Here is an 11,546-nt window from a genome sequence, read left to right as displayed (position 1 = left end):
GTTCTGAGCCAGTATGGCATTCAGAGCATCAATTTCAAGAACTCCTTTCTTCTGAGGGACCCCATTATTCACGGAATTCCTCTCAGAGGTGTACATGAACTGGTTGTTTGCAACCATGTCAATGAGTTCTTGAGCCTCCTCAGGCGTTTTCTTCAGGTGAATAGATCCACCTGCAGAATGGTCCAATGACATTTTCGAAAATTCAGAGAGACCATAATAGAATATATCTAATAGAGTCCATTCTGAAAACATGTCAGATGGACATCTCTTGGTCAACTGCTTGTATCTTTCCCAAGCTTCATAGAGGGATTCACCATCTTTTTGCTTAAAGGTTTGAACATCCACTCTCAGCTTGCTCAGTTTTTGAGGCGGAAAGAACTTATCTAAGAAGGCAGTAACCAGCTTATCCCAAGAGTTCAGGCTGTCCTTAGGTTGTGAATCCAACCATATTCTAGCTCTGTCTCTTACAGCAAAAGGGAAAAGCATGAGTCTGTAGACGTCAGGATTAACTCCATTCGTCTTTACAGTATCACAGACTTGCAAGAACTCAGTTAAAAACTGATAGGGATCTTCAGATGGAAGCCCATAAAACTTGCAGTTTTGTTGCATTAATGCAACTAGTTGAGGCTTAAGCTCAAAGTTATTGGCTCCAATGGCAGGAATGGAGATGCTTCTTCCATCAAACTTGGATGTTGGTTTTGTGAAGTCACCAAGCATTCTCCTTGCATTATTATCATTATTATTTGCGTCTTCCATGTCCTTCTCCTGTTCGAAAATTTCTGAAAGGTTATTTCTGGATTGTTGTAATTTAGCTTCTCTTAATTTTCTCTTCAGAGTCCTTTCAGGTTCTGGATCAGCTTCAACAAGAGTGCCTTTATCCTTGTTCCTGCTCATAAGAAAGAGAAGAAAACAAGAAAAGAAAAAGGAATCCTCTATGTCACAGTATAGAGATTCCTTTATGTTAGTAGAAGAAGAAAGGGGTAGAAGAAGAGTGGATAAGAAACACAACTGTGAGGATGGCAGAGATGTGAGATGAGATGTTAGGATATGAATGAAGAGAGGTGAAGAGAAGTGTTAGTAATCAAATAATTAAATAGAAGAAGAGAAGAGAGGGAGAAAATTTTCGAAAATAAATTTTGAAAAAGAGTTAGTGATTTTCGAAAATTAAAAATAAATTAAGTTTAAAATTAAAATGTAAAACAAAAAGAATTTTTGAAAAGAGAGGGAGAATTTTCGAAAATTAGAGAGGGAAAAGTAGTTAAGTGGTTTTGAAAAAGATAAGAAACAAACAAAAAGTTAGTTAGTTGATTGAAAAAGATTTGAAATCAAATTTTGAAAAGATAAGAAGATAAGAAGTTAGATAAGATATTTTGAAATCAAATTTTGAAAAAGATAAAATTTTTGAAAAAGATAAGATAGAAGATAAAAAGATATATTTAAAAAAAGATATTTGAAAAAGATTTAATTTTAAAAATTACTTAACTAACAAGAAACTACAAGATAAGATTCTTAGAATTTAAAGATTGAACCTTTCTTAACAAGAAAGTAACAAACTCAAATTTTTGAACCAATCACATTACTTGTTAATTAATTTTCGAAAATTTAGATGTAAAAGATAAGAAAAAGATTTTGAAAATATTTTGAAAAAGATTTTTGAAATTTTCGAAAATTATATAAAAATGAAAAAGATATGATTTTTGAAAAAGATTTTGAAAAGATAAGATTTTTAAAATTGAAATTTTGACTTGACTTGTGAGAAATAACTAATTTTGAAAATTTTTGACCAAGTCAATCCCAAAATTTCGAAATTTTGGAGGGAAATGAGGAAAAGATATTTTTGAAATCAAATTTTGAATGAAAAACACAAAAATGACCCAAAACATGAAAATTTTGGATCAAGACACAAGATGCATGCAAGAATGCTATGAATGTCAAGATGAACACCAAGAACACTTTGAAGATCATGATGAACATCAAGAACATTATTTTGAAAAATTTTTGATGCAAAGAAAACATGCAAGACACCAAACTTAGAAATTTTTAATGCATGAAAAATATGAATGCAAAGATGCACATGAAAAACAACAAAAGACACAAAACAAGAAATCATCAAGATCAAACAAGAAGACTTGTCAAGAACAACTTGAATATCATGAAGAACACTATGAATGCATGAGATTTTCGAAAAAAATGCAAGAAAAAATTTTAAAAGCATGCAATTGACACCAAACTTAAAAATTAACATAATACTCAAACAAGAAACACAAAATATTTTTGGTTTTTATGATTTTCTAATTTTTTTTGTATTTTTATTTAATTTTTTTTTCGAAAATAAAGTTGGAGAAAACGAAAAAGAAAAGAAAAAAAAATTTTGAAAAAGTTTTTAAAAAGAAAATTATCTAATCTGAGCAACAAGATGAGCCGTCAGTTGTCCATACTCGAACAATCCCCGGCAACGGCGCCAAAAACTTGGTGGACGAAATTGTGATTCAATTGTTATTCCATTTTGCAAAATTCATTGCTTTTCATTCCCCGGCAATGGCGCCAAAAACTTGGTGGACGAAATTGTGATCACTTGTTCTTTTGTTTATAAAGGATGTATACTCTGATGACATTGTTTATTTCCACAACTCCGTTCAACTAACCAGCAAGTGTACTGGGTCGTCCAAGTAATAAACCTTACGTGAGTAAGGGTCGAATCCACAGAGATTGTTGGTATGAAGCAAGCTATGGTCACCTTGCAAATCTCAGTTAGGCAGATTTAAAATAGTTTTATGGGTTTTCGAAAATAGAAATAATGAAAGGGATAAAGATACTTATGCAGATTCATTGGTGGGAATTTCAGATAAGCGGATGGAGATGCTGTAGAGCTCTTGGACGCCTGCTCTCCTACTCCTTCTACTCAGTCCTTCTTACTCCTTTCCATGGCAAGCTTTGTATAGGGGTTCACCATCAACTGTGGCTACTTTCATTCCTCACGGGGAAATAACCTGTGCGGCTGTCACTCGCACAGCTAACCAGTCTGGAGGCATCACCCATGGCTGATGGCTACATCCCATCCTCGCAGTGAAAACTATGCTAACGCACTCTGTCACAGTACGGCTAATCACCGGTTGGTTCCCGCTCCTACTGGAATAGAATCCCTCTTTTGCGTCTGTCACTAACGCCCAGCAGGTTAAAGTTTGAAGCACGTCATAGTCATTCATTACCGGAATCCTACTCGGAATACCACAGACAAGGTGAGACTTTCCGGATTCCCAGGATCCTACTCGGAATACCACAGACAAGGTGAGACTTTCCGGATCCTCATAAATGCCGCCATCTATCTAGCTTATACCACGAAGATTCTGTTGGGGAATCTAAGAGATATACATTCAAGCTCTGTTGCATGTAGAACGGAAGTGGTTGTCAATCACGCGCGTTCATAAGTGAGAATGATAATGAGGGTAATTTGACTCATCACATTCATCATGTTCTTGGGTACGAATGAATATCTTGGAATAAGAATAAAAGAGATTTGAATAAAAGAAGATAGAATTTCATTAATACTTGAGGTACAGCAGAGCTCCACACCCTTAATCTATGGTGTGCAGAAACTCCACCGTTGAAAATACATAAGCAAAAGAGTTCAGGCATGGCCGAATGGCCAGCCCCTCTAAACGTGATCAATGATCTCCTAAGATGAAGAATAAAACAGAACTGAGACCAAAGATGTCTAATACAATAGATAAATGTCCTATATATACTAGACTAGCTACTAGGGTTTACATGAGTAAGTAATTGATGCATAAATCCACTTCCGGGGCCCACTTGGTGTATGTTTGGGCTGAGCTTGATCATTCCACGAGCTAAGGCATTTCTTGGCGTCAAACTTCAGGTTATGACGTGTTTTGGGCGTTCAACTCCGGATCATGACGTTTTTCTGGCGTTTAACTCCAGACAGCAGCGTGTACTTGGCGTTCAACGCCAAGTTACGTCGTCTTTCTTCGAATAAAGTATGGACTATTATATATTGCTGGAAAGCCCTGGATGTCTACTTTCCAACGCCGTTGAGAGCGCGCCAATTGGAGTTCTGTAGCTCCAGAAAATCCATTTCGAGTGTAGGGAGGTCAGAATCCAACAGCATCAGCAGTCCTTTTGTCAGCCTTCTTCAGAGTTTTGCTCAAATCCCTCAATTTCAGTCAGAATTTACCTGAAATCACAGAAAAACACACAAACTCATAGTAAAGTCCAGAAATGTGAATTTAACATAAAAACTAATGAAAACATCCCTAAAAGTAGCTTGAACTTACTAAAAACTACCTAAAAACAATGCCAAAAAGCGTATAAATTATCCGCTCATCAGACACCCACTTGACTTTCCTTCAATTGCTATATAGGATAACTAAGTGGGAGCAATGAACCTTTATCATTACACTTGGGAAAGACAAAAAGGATAGAAATTCCAATTTTCTCCCCTAATGAAGGCCTTTTATTTTGATTAATTATCAACTCTTGCTAGTTATCCATTGCTTTAATTTCTAGCTATTTATTTTTCCGTTCTCAATTTCAAAAATATTCAGGAAAATTCTAACCAATAATTTGCATCTTGTGTCAACTCTTAGGGAAACGACCTGGGATTCTACTCCCGGTTATTTATTATTAATTGTGACACATTCGAAATTGATAGTGGAAATGTCGTCGGTTAAGGCTGTACTTGCAACACTGTTTTAGAAAATACTTTTAAGAAATTCTTAACCAACATTTATTCGTGCATCAATGTTTGGCACCGTTGCCGGGGAGTTGCATATGTGTGCTAAGTTATTGGTTGGTGTAAATACATTTATATTTACATAATTGCATCTTTTATTTGTGTGCTTTTTGTTTATTAATAGTATTTATTATTCATTTTTCTTAGTATATTTTGTTGCCTAGAGCCTTATGTTTCTTTTATTGAATGACGCATTCATTACCGGACATGAGCTTAGCCCATTTGATCCTGAAATTGAAAGAACTATTTCACATATTAGGTGAGCTCGGTGTCAGTTAGCCACCGAGGGTGGTGAAGGGGTTTTGCCCAATTCACCAATCTTACCCGAGGTTGAGTCTAAAGCGTCATTTGAGGAAGAAACTAACTCCTCTTCTACTAAATCCATTGACGTCTCTTCTATTGATTTAGGTGCAGATACTATGGCCGCTGACAATGACCAAATTACATAGGTTAGGAATTTTCCATCAAAATAGAATTGGCGTTGTAAGCATAGTCCTAACCCAACAATTTGACCATCAATCAAATAAATAGTCACAATGCAAACCAAAATAAAACCGAGAGTATTTAAATCCCGGGTCGTTCTTCCTAGGAGTTACAATGAAATGTATATTTATTGGCTATGAGAGAGAGCATGGGGGATTAGGAATGCAAGAGAGAGCAAGTAACGTAAATAGCAAGAAAGCAAATAAACATGCAAGGAATGTAAATGGCAACTCTTGGCAAGAATTGGAAAATTTAGGATTCCTATCCTAGTTATGGACCACAAACATGGCAATTGTGTGGAATCAATCCAAATTAGTCAATCCTCATTGAGAATTAGTCAAAAGGGCATTTGGTCTCAATCCATAAGTCCTAGTCAACTCACTAATTACTTAGTGAAAGACTAGCGTCAATGGAAAACAAACCAATTAGCCATTTTCACACTATGTGGAATAGACATTCACAACTCAATTCTACCCAAACCACACAATTTCTCAACCAAGAGTGTGAAAACTAAACATGCAAGAAATTAAACATCAAAGCAATTAAATGTAAGAAAAGGAAACTTCAAATGCAAGAAAACATCTTGGCAAGTAATTGAGAGCTAAGGCTACCTATCCTAGACATTGACCACAAACACATGATAATTATGAAGAGTTGATCTTACTTAGTCAACCTTACATCGAAGATAAGTCAAATATGCATAGTTAATTTCAATCCCTAAGTCCTATGTCAACACTAAGGGGTCACATAGAGTCAAGGGAGACTAAATCAACTAACTACTCTAATGTATCAAACAAGAATGGACATCAATGACTCAAGGATTACCAAAGTCATTAATTTAAAACCAAGAGTGGAGAAAAACTAAGCCAAGCATTTTATCAAACACTTGGTGTGCATGATAATAAAATAATATTAAATTACAATAAAATAAATTCTAAAAATACCAAAGCAAGAAAGTGACAATGACAACCAAAGAAAGCAATAAATGACAAGAAAACATAAATTTGCATTAATTGGAATTAAATAACAAAAGTGTTCATAACATGAAAATTGACATAAAAGAGAAAATAACAAAAGAGATGAAAAAGATAAAGACAAGAAAGCATAGAATCATAAATGAAACTACACTAAAACAAGAATTAAAGTGCTGAAATTAAAAGGAAATTAACAAATAAAACCCTAATTCTAGAGAGAGGGGGGAGCTTCTCTCTCTAGAAACTAAGAGAAAACATCATAAAAGCTAAACCTAATTGCCCCTTTCATCCATCTTTAATTTGGCTTTAAATAGCTTCAGAAATGAGTTGGATTGGGTTTTGGGGCCCAGAAATCGCCCCCAGCAATTTTCAATTAATGAGCTCACGTACAGGGACCTGTGCGGATGCACAGATGTGTGCGTCTGCACACTTGTTGAATCCTGACCTGTGCGTACGCACAAATTGTGTGTGTGCGCACAAATTGTGTGTGTACGCACACTTCAACTTAGTCCACTATAGAAAATTATATATCATTTCGATGCCCCGGACGTTAGCTTTTTAATGTCGCTAGAACCGCCTCATTTGGACCTCTGTAGCTCAAGTTATAACTAATTTAGTACAGAGAGGTCAATGTTGGCAGCTTTCCAAATCCTTCATTTCTTGAATTCTTCCCTTTTGCATGCTCTTTTCCTCACTTCTTCAACCCATACTTGCCTTGGAAACCTGAAAATCACTTAACAAATACATCAAAGCACCAAATGGGATTAAAGTGAATAAAATTGACTAAATTAAACACAAAAGAGCATGTTTTCACTTTCAAGCACAATTTAGGAAGAAATATTAAAAGCATTCTCTTTAGGTGAATAAATGTGGGTTTATGTGACAAAATCCACTCAAATCAAACTAAAATATATCGTAAAATATCGATTCATCAATTTCCCCACACTTAAAACACTAGCATGTCCTTATGCTAAGCACAACCAAAGGAGATGAATGAAAGGGTAAATGGTTTATTCAATGCAACTACTTATATGCATGCAACTACACTAAATGCTATCTATATATATCTACAATATGCTTACTATTGAGTTTGGTAAACACAAACAAAAGAATCTCAATCAATCCAAAGTAAAAAAATTTAGCGCTAAGACAAAGCAAATATAGCAATATGATCAATGTCCAAAGATTTGATTTGAAGTTTTCAAAATTCATTTCAACAACTTGCAAGAAGACATAAGGTAAGCAACGGAAACCTATAATTGAGCGATTGAACCCCTCACCAGATGTGTTTACACTCTATTCGCTCAGTGTTTAGGGTTTAATCACTCAATCCTCCCTTAATCGTGTTTCTCAAAGATTTGCAAGTCGTCTAACAATCAACTAACATTTGATGCATGAATGCAAATATCATGAGGACTTTTGTGGGTTGTAATGGGGCTTAAGTAAGGGTAGGATTAATATGGTCAAGTGGGCTAATAGATTGGTTCTTTGATTAGCTCAAGTATCCCACCCAATCCTATATCATCCTATATACATAACAAAACAACCTAACTACCTATTTATCCCCTTTTCTCACATTCATTCATGCATCCTCTTTCCAATTCACATACATATGCATCCTTTATTTACATTATTATTATCATTCTTTTTTTTCTTTTCTTTTCTTTCTTTTTTTTTCTATACAAAGTATATACACCAAAATTTTTCTTTTATCAACAAAAAGATATGCATATATTTTAAGTAATAGATGCATGAGTGATTACCCATTTTTCTAAATATTTTCAATGAACATCCAAAGCACTAACTACCAAAGTTTTCCCACAAATTCCCCCACACTTGATTAACACACACACTCAAACCCAAGCTAATCAAAGATACAATCAATAGACATAATGGTTTTTCATTTAAGGTGAATGATGTGCTTATAATGAGAACAAAGGGGAATTAAAGGCTCAAAAAGTGGTTTACAAAGATAGATGTAAGGGTTGGCCATATGGGTTAGTGAGCTATACAAAGATGGCCTCAATTATACTAAATGCAATCCAAAACAACAAATATAGGACATATAGACTAAAGCAAATCTAAGATCACAATCATAAAAGGAGTATAACACACAAGAACAAAATTTTGTGGTTGAAAATGTGCAACCACACAATTAAAGCTCAAATCTCACTTGGTATTTGTTCAAGCTCTTTTCTATGTTCTATAAAAAGATGCTTCAAGCAAGTTCAAAAACATGTTTTCAAATCCAATCAATGGAATGCCCTAAAGGGAATTTCTTGAAAATTCTTTGTTGTTCTACCAAACTTATTTACTCTACCATGCAACATGCAAAGATAATAAGCAAGCTAAGATATATACAAGCAAACCAAACAAAGCAAAACGTAATAAAAGACTAACAAATATTCACAAAAATATAACTATCAGAACCATAAAAAAATAGTGCAAGTGTAGAGAGAGAGATTACGCCCCAAATATTACGGATCCTCCCCCATACTTAAACATTGCACGGTCCTCCGTGCATACACTCAATCTGGGGGTGAAGAGATGTGAGGCTCCACCTTCAGTTGGTGGGCACCGGGGCTCCAGGTTGCTGTATAAACACAGAAACAATAGTTGAGGAAGAAGTCATAGCAGTCTGGTATGATAGAAGACAATGTGTGTATCCTAAGTGTGTGCACACTTTAGAACATACACATTGGCCGGGTGAAAACGGCAACCACATAATCAAGAGAGATAGCATGTTCCTTAATTAAAAATCCTAGGGTGCAAGAAAAGAATAAGCAAAATTTAAGGCATAAGCAACCCTAGGGATCCTTAAAAGTGAATTGAGTGTTTGAGATATTGGATATTGAAATTGTGTAAGTGAGAGCGCAAAATTAATAGAAAATGGCACAATCAACAATAACCAATGAAATGATGAAAAGAGACTACTTATTCATCCTTAGAAATAAGGAAATAATCACATGTATAAGGTGCTTGTTACAAAAAGTGACAAGTCTTGATAAGAATCAAGTCAAGTCGACTCAAAAAAATGTAAAGCATTAACAAGGAACAAATACCTTGTTATGTGATTATATTCACTTAAAAGCCATGATGACTAAGTATTTTGACTCAAATCACTAAATTAAAAGTGTACAATTCATGGTTAAGATGCCAAATAAGGATATAGTCTAACACATATGGTAGCTACAACACATGCATTAAACTTGCAATTCATCTAGGCAATCAATAAAGACTTGATACATAGTACACATATTCATTAAATCAAAATTCAAGTAAGAAGCAACCCAACAAATATCAAGCAAACACTTGTAATTTATTTAATTAACAAGCAACTAAAGCAAAACGAATATAATTATCAAAAAGAAAAATTAAAAGCAAACAAAACAAAGTAGAGCAAGTAAAGAAGAGAGCAAAAGCAAGAGAAGAGAGGGGTGGAACAGAGAAGAAGAGAAGAAGTAGAGAGAAGAAGAGAAAAGAAGTGTAATGGTGGGAAAACAGGGGTGTACGTACGCACAGGTATGTGTGCGTACGCACACTAGGCGAAACAGGGAGGTGTGCGAGCGCACACCATGTCCGAGCGTTCCGGGCAGAAGAGGGATTCAGAAGTGTGCATACGCACCAACGTGTGCGCACGCACAGAGGATAAAGAAATGGAGGGTGAGCGGATGCACAAGTGTGTGCAGGTGCTTTGAACAGAGAAGAGATCAAGAAGTGTGCGTGCGCACAAGCATGTGCGCACGCACAGAACTTTTTTTTTTGAAAAATGAAGCGTCAAGATTGCCAGCTATCACGTCGTCTGTGCGTACGCACATAGGCTCGTGCGCACGCACAGAGGCAAAAAGAGAGGGGTGCGGACGCACAAGGCGTGCGAACACTCTTGGCAGAATGGGTGTAAGCTGGTGTGCGCACGCACAGATGGGTGCGGACGCACAGAATGCGAAAATGGTGGTTGTGTGCGTACGCACAGGTGTGTGCGCACGCACATGCTCTGTTTTTCTAAAAAAAATTTAGTGCTCTAAGGCACCAAACTTGATGTCCAAAATAGTTTTTCAACCCCAAAACATATTATTCATCAAAAACACATGATCAAAACTAAAATCTAATCAATTAAGCTTGAAATTAAATTAAAACTAAGCTATGTACAAGAAATAAAATGCAATAAATTAAAACTATGTACAAAGAGAGGGTTAGAAAGGTGTTACCAAGGTGGGGTGTCTCCCACCTAGCACTTCTATTTAGAGTCCTTAAGTTGGACTTCATTGAGAAGCTCTAACAATGCTTGGGTTTCCAAACTCTCCATTGATTGTCCTAAGCTTTGATGGAGTGTTCCACAAGTCATGAGCTTCCAACAAGAAGAACAAAAACAAACAAGAAAAATATATTCACAATATCAACATATTCACAATATCAAACAAAAAATAAGATACTCACATACTAACATATTCACAATAGTAAAAAAAAAAACAAGCAAGCAACATATGTACAATCAACCAAAAATAAGCTATTTACAATATTCACATATGCACAATAGCCAAAATATACACCATTGCAACTCCCCGGCAACGGCGCCAAATTTGATAAATGAGAATTTATTGTATAGTTTGGAATCAATCAAAACAAGAATCAAATCATTGGTAGCATAGACCAAACCAACAATAAATTCTCTTAATCAAATGTTTACAAATTCTAATTAACCGAGAGTAATTAAATCTCGGGTTGCCTTCCTTAGGAGTTGCAATGAAATGTACATTTATTGGCTACGGAGGAAATGGGTGTTGGATGATTGTAAGAGAGAAGCAAGTAATGTAAATAGCAAGAAAGCAAATAAACATGCAAGGAATGTAAATGGCAACTCTTGGCAAGAATTGGAAAATTTAGGATCCCTATCCTAGTTATGGACCACAAACATGGCAATTGTGTGGAATCAATCCAAATTAGTCAATCCTCTTTGAGAATTAGTCAAAAGGGCATAATTGGTCTCAATCCATAAGTCCTAGTCAACTCACTAATTACTTAGTGAAAGACTAGCGTCAATAGAAACCAAACTAATTAGCCATTCCCATACTATACAGAATGGACATCCACAACTCAGTTCCACCCAAACAACACAATTTCTCAACCAAGAGTGTGAAAACTAAACATGCAAGAAATTAAACATCAAAGCAATAAAAGTCAAAGCAATTAAATGCAAGGAAAGGAAACTTCAAATGCAAGAAAACATCTTGGCAAGTAATTGAGAGCTAAGGCTACCTATCCTAGACATTGACGACAAACACATGATGATTATGAAGAGTTGATCCTACTTAGTCAACCTTACATCGAAGATAAGTCAA

At 35.5% G+C, this 11,546-nt stretch overlaps 1 non-coding gene across 1 annotated transcript; it reads left to right on the top strand.

Annotated features, from left to right (window-relative positions):
* The first annotated feature begins 250 nt into the window (after positions 1–250).
* LOC112798843 (small nucleolar RNA R71) lies at positions 251–354 on the top strand. Its single transcript, XR_003200440.1, has one exon. It is a non-coding gene; the product is annotated as a small nucleolar RNA R71 (small nucleolar RNA).
* Positions 355–11,546: the final 11,192 nt, after the last annotated feature.

This window comes from Arachis hypogaea, chromosome 4, assembly GCF_003086295.3.
Source record: "Arachis hypogaea cultivar Tifrunner chromosome 4, arahy.Tifrunner.gnm2.J5K5, whole genome shotgun sequence".
Lineage (NCBI taxonomy): Eukaryota > Viridiplantae > Streptophyta > Magnoliopsida > Fabales > Fabaceae > Arachis > Arachis hypogaea.
Note: the sequence above shows the minus strand (reverse complement) of the source record. Positions and strands in the feature narration are given on the sequence as shown.